General features: G+C 36.1%; 1 long non-coding RNA gene across 1 annotated transcript; it reads left to right on the forward strand.

Annotated features, from left to right (window-relative positions):
• On the forward strand, positions 1,420-5,377 carry LOC110398481. The gene is made up of 3 exons (XR_002438406.1): positions 1,420-1,469; positions 2,616-2,688; positions 2,766-5,377. It is a non-coding gene; the product is annotated as an uncharacterized LOC110398481 (long non-coding RNA).

The following is a 5,958-nucleotide window of genomic DNA, read 5'->3' on the forward strand; positions in this document are numbered from 1 at the left end:
TTATTTGCTGTTGTTGTTGATGTACCATCTCACCTTGCTTCTTTATCATGTTAAGGTTACTACTATTGTTGTATCACCTTCCTTGCATATTTGCTGCATCTTTTATTGGCAACTGAGTGGAGATTGTAATCCTGACATTAATTGGCTGAGAATCTGTACATTGTTGGAGAAGGGAAAGAATATATTTCTAGAAAGTCCTTCTATGAAAGAGATTTTGAAAGCTCTTTCATGGCTACTGGGTTTATATTGAGAGGAAAAGAGGTATTGGAGACATCTGAACGTTTCATAGGGTGAATGACTCATCATTAATAAAAGACCAGATAAAGTGGCTAAGAACATGCTTGGTGGGTACAGGAAAATGGAGGCAGCTGTACAGGAATACTGGCAGAACTGTAAGCCTCTTAGATCAAGTTTTTGCCACAAGTGAATATGTAGCAAGCTACTGTCTGTAAGATGTGTTAAATTCAGATGAAAATAGCAGTTATGTAGTTATTTATAACCTAGTTTCACAAGAGGAAATGGAAATATTTAGGAATGATTACTATGTTAAATACTTTGATTCTCACGTAAGGCTTCTAATTTGTGATGAGTTTCCCCAAAATAGGGATGAATAAAATAAAGAAATTAAAGAATGCCATGTTTTCAGAGAAAGGAAGTAACCTGAAAGTAGAAATGGATCAACTATAACTAATACACTGCTCTTCTTTCATGAGAGGTGGAAGTGGACCTCATGGACATAGTGGTTCTTTGCGAAAGAGGTCAGATTGGCTATGTACTGAATACTTAGCCAAGTACAACTTTTGATTTACATTACTAGATACTTGACGCCTGACTCAAAAATGAAGTTGTGAAGACCCCCTGTTCAAATCTACTGAAAGAGCAATACATTTATAATGTCAATAACATTTCAATTGTTGTTGATACTGAAAGAAAGGTGAGATAGGGATGCCCCATCCCTGGAGGCATTCAAGGCAAGGCTGGATGTGGCTCTGGGCAGCCTGGTCTAGTGGTTGGCAACCCTGCCCACAGCAGGGAGATTGAAACTAGATGATCTTTAAGGTCCTTTTCAACCCAGGCCATTCTATGATTCTGTGATATATTTGGGAGAGTAAGAAGAAAACTCCTGAGGTGGCAGCAGATGCATTAAGAAGAAAGAACAGAATTAAAAAGAAGGAAAAATCTCAGTTTGGGTATTGGAGATGATTAAATATAGAAGGAAAGTAGTGAGCTATTGTATGGGAACTGGTGGGTCACGGCCTGAACCACTGATTGAGCACCTGGAGGAAAAACCCAGTCAGCCCTGGAAGCACAGGTGAAGGCAATTCACCTGTGCAACTGGAAGGGGGGTGGGGTCTGGCTCCACCCCATTAGGCCTCATATAAGGGCTGGCTGCAATTGAGGAAGGATTTCCAGAAAGAGATCTTTCCTCGGTAGAGCTTTTCCTTGCAAACCCAGAACTTCCAATATGGGTGAGCAATCTTCTTTCCTTCTTCTATAGCACCTTTCTATCATGCTGGTCCTTCTACCTCTTTTGTAATGCTTTTTCCATTGTGTTGATCTTTCTGATTGCTACAGTTGTAAATTCAACTACTTAGATTATTCTTCTCTTTTAATGCGATAATGTTCATTTTTATAACTTTTTTTCCCATGGTCCCCTATCCTCTCATCCCTAGTTCTGATGCCCACACTGAAGACTGAGGCAGCATGTTAATTAATTTCAAGAGTATAGACATAGCTCTGCAAGGATAATGATGTTAAGAGTTCCAGTTTTATACAGTATCTCTGTCTGTATTTTAGTCTTTCCTACTGTAAGCCTACAACAAATTCTGCACCATCACTTTGTGCTTTTTCTGTATAGTAGTTGTTGTTCAATACCTGCACTCTTTGTTGTTACTCCACTTCCAACATATTCCTGTTAACTGTTACTTCCAGTCTCACATATTTCAACATTAATTCTGTTCACTTTACTCCCCAGATTCTTGGAATTTCTACACAAACGTTACTTAATGTTCTGTTGTTTTTTTTCTTTTGGTTTCATTAGGAATATGTTTTCTAGCTTTCTGTAATGACATATGCACCATTTTCTTCAGCAGAGGGAAATAACAGGAATGTGGAGAGACAGTGCTTGGCCAGTCATTTTCAGTTAATATTTTATCAGTGTCAACAATAGCTTCCAGTTTCTCTAGCTCACAGTTACGGAGCAAGTTGAATTCATCTGATTCCTGCTGATAAAGTCTTCAGAGCAGCTGGTTTGATTATCTGTATGATTTCTGCAAAGATGTTTAAAGATTTTTTTTCCTTTAGTCTAAGAATTACCTAGTAGTTTCTGATAGACATTTTTAAATTATAGACTGCATTTTGATTCAGTTCATGTCAAAGTATGCTTATTTGATATGAAATAATATTTCACATTTTGGTAGTATCTTCTACTTGAGCAAATCAAGTTTTTTTTTTAATAAATATTAATTAAGCTTTCTATCGCTCTAATAGCAAAATGCAATTATTTCAGTTAGCATACAGGTTTGAGTGGACCCATAGAGAAGAGCTGCATCTAAAACTTCTGCCTGTGATTTAGCTGTGATAAATTATTTGCTCTGTGGTTTAACTTGGCATAGGTGGATTAATGTTCCTCCAGCCAACATCAGTGTTGATTCCTGGGTTACCTGCTGAGGTGAATTTCATATTAAGGTATTTATAAGTAAACTATTCCTGTAAGCTTTTTTATGCTCTGCCTTAAAGATGTATGCACTATCCACATTGGGTAGTTTTGACCTCTTTCCTAGGAAACAGGACCAGAACCTGGAGGTTTCCAAGGACTCTGCTACAGATACGAGCTATAAATGTATAAAGGAAGAATGAGAACCAGCAATAGCTCTTTCTCTTAAACTTAGACTTCATCTCACCATTATAAATATAATCTAGAAACCATTCTAAAACCAATCAAATGAACAAATAAAATGTTAGATAATAAAATTTGGAAAACCAGCACATGGAATGTTGTATAGACTATCAAATAAGCCAATAGTCTGTTGCAGGTAATGGTTTCCTCTTCCTTATCCCCATAACAAGGCTCTGCTTCTATAAACTAGCAGTTAAACAAACAAGATCTTAATTTTGAAGCATGAAGAAACCTGAATTGAGTTTCTCCTATTTAAGTCAAAAATTAAATGGTCATTTGTCTTTAATGCTCTCAATCATTTGAGACATTCTTTGTCTAACAGTTTTTTATTTTCGTAATCAACAGACAAAATAATGTAAAGATGAGAGATCTGTTCTAGCTCACTGTTGTTGTAATTGAAATGGAGTGTGCTCACTCCAGCATGTTACTTATATCACCTATAAATCTATTTCCAACTATGTTATGGGGGATAAGTTACTCATATTATAACTTATTTCAACAGGACAATTATTTGTCTCTGCTTAAAATAAGTGTGGTTTTATTTATTGGTTCACTATGAAATGATAGCTTTTATAAAAGAAAAGTTGAATTATGTGATATTTTTGCAGCAATGTATATAATTGCTGAAAATACTTATTGAAGAAGTTCTTGCAGAAAAAAATATCCATTTGGGCTTTTGGTAATACTGATGCTCTCTCAATGATTTGGCCATAAAGAAACCAAGCCTCTCTTCTGATAAATGTGGTGGGTGGGCTTGATTGGTTTTTTTTTTTTGGTTGATTTGTTCCTTTTAGTGAATTTTAGAATCTAGGAATAATTCATCCTTGACACTCGGAGAAATACAACTATGTTTTCTTGACTTACAAATTTCTGTTCTCTGATGTCTTATAATGATGAAAAGCTTTTACTTGCTTACTATCCAACTGAAAGTAAGCACTAAAATAATAAATTCCAGACTTCTGCGGTTTCTTTCTTTTAATTGAGATTTTGGCACGTAAAAATGGTGAAATCCATGTGTTCAAAATTTCTCTTGATGACACATGGAAAAATAAACTATTCCAATGGCAGTATCCACCATATTAATGTACTTCTTTGGTTATGCCGAAGAGAAAGAGTAGAGTATGTCCAACACTTAAAAAAAAAAAAAAAAAAGGGCTTGATTGAAAGGATGTTTGTCTGAGGGTAGAATTGAGAAACTTAGATGAAAGCACCTAGTGAGCTGTACTACCTTTAGATTTATGCAGATGGTGAGTGGGTTTATTTCAGACTGAAGTTTTGCCCTCAGATGCCAAAAATTCTCATCCTGTTTTTGGCACCTAAGAGACTTTTTTTTTTTGGATATGGCCCTTATGGAAGGTATATAAAATTCCCACTCATGTTGCGTCACAAAATACTGCACTGGACTTTAACCTTTTTCTACTTTCCACAGAATGTAAACAATTTCACTGATTTATTGGCATATTACAATTCCTTCTTGTTGGCAGACAGCGGCTTTCCACCATTTGTTGTCTTAATGCACTTAGATCAAATGTTTTGGAGTGAGGTGCTGCTCAGTGTGAGTAGGAGCATCACAAGATGGTTCATACTGTGCATAAATTTTCAGAATATTGTGAAAAATCATATAAGCAACACCACAGTTTAAAGAAAAAAATAGCATGGAAATGTTCTGTATCTATGAACTCTTTTTCTTACGAAGGAGTCACTGTCTACCTACTTAGGAATTTTTTATTTAGTCTCAAGCTTTTGTTTTCTTCTTTTCCAGTGCAGGTGTTTGGGAAATACCTTTGTGCACACAATAACCATTAGTAAGAAATGTAATAAGAGATTAAATGTGAAAATATACGTGTGTTTTCTATCCTGGTTTAAGTTTCCTGTGTCTCTAGAGAGTCGCTTACATCTGACCAGGAAGGTTTATTTGTCTTGCACCTTGTCTCCATACTCCACTCACTTCACGTTTGTAATCGGTGCGTATTTAGTGGGCAATCTACTTTGTTGCTAATCAACTGACAAAGAAGGCTACATACTGAGAATTATTTTCCCCTTCAGAACTGTTATTTAGATGAAAATGGATTTATCATCATCAGCTTTTTGGTAACACTAAAATAGTAAATTATAAGTGTATGCTTCATAACTGTGCTTTTAATATCTCTTCAGAATCTTCTTAATTTAATCCAATATTAATCTGTCTCAGCGGTGTATTTCTTCTAGCACCTATTTACATGTTTCCACCTTGTATTACCTACCAATTCCATTCTGTGAGTAGTAGATACTTAACAAGTTGGTACTTTTGAGTGGCTCATCAGGAAGTGCATACCATCAATAATGTGATCACATCTCCGTAAAGCACAGTATTGCTTCCTTCAGTGTTCCATAATTTGGATGCATTTAGATATTGATATACTTGCTCATCTTAAAGTATGAAAATAATAAACACTGTAACATCTTAAGCTGATAGTCTGTGAACCTGAAAATAAAAAGGGAGGCTTTGTTTTACATATGGTGTATTTCTGTTGTTTGGATGATTTTCTAGATAGCCATCTGTAGCAGAGTAAGGATGGCAAGAAAACTGATTTCTCATACTTGTTTGCCAAGATTCATGAATATCTGCTTAGTGTGGCATGTTGCCTAATCAGAGGCTGGTTGGACTCACTGTCAGAGGTTTCAAACAGTAATGTATTTAGAGCCTGCCTTCAGGCAAGCCTTTTGGCAGGGATCTAGAAAATTTCTAAGTACGGGGTACCAAACTTTGTGTTAAAATGAACCTGCTAGAAAGAAAGAAAGGGAATAAAGTAAGGCTGCAGATAAAGTGAAGAGGAAGGACTAACGGAACAGTGCAGGAGAGCGCAAGGCCAATTCTGAGTGCCAGTAAAAACAGACTGCCTCAGGTCAGCTGAAATCTCGGGAGATTATTTGCGCCAGAATATGAAAGTGTGAGTAACTGGTAATAACAAACAATAGGGCCAAGAGAGAGATCTAGATAAATCCACTACACTTAGGACATGTTACCCAGTAAATTTAGGAAGTCTTTAAGGTACTTAAGAGGTTTGACCCAAACCCTA

This window comes from Numida meleagris, chromosome 4, assembly GCF_002078875.1.
Source record: "Numida meleagris isolate 19003 breed g44 Domestic line chromosome 4, NumMel1.0, whole genome shotgun sequence".
Taxonomy (NCBI): domain Eukaryota; kingdom Metazoa; phylum Chordata; class Aves; order Galliformes; family Numididae; genus Numida; species Numida meleagris.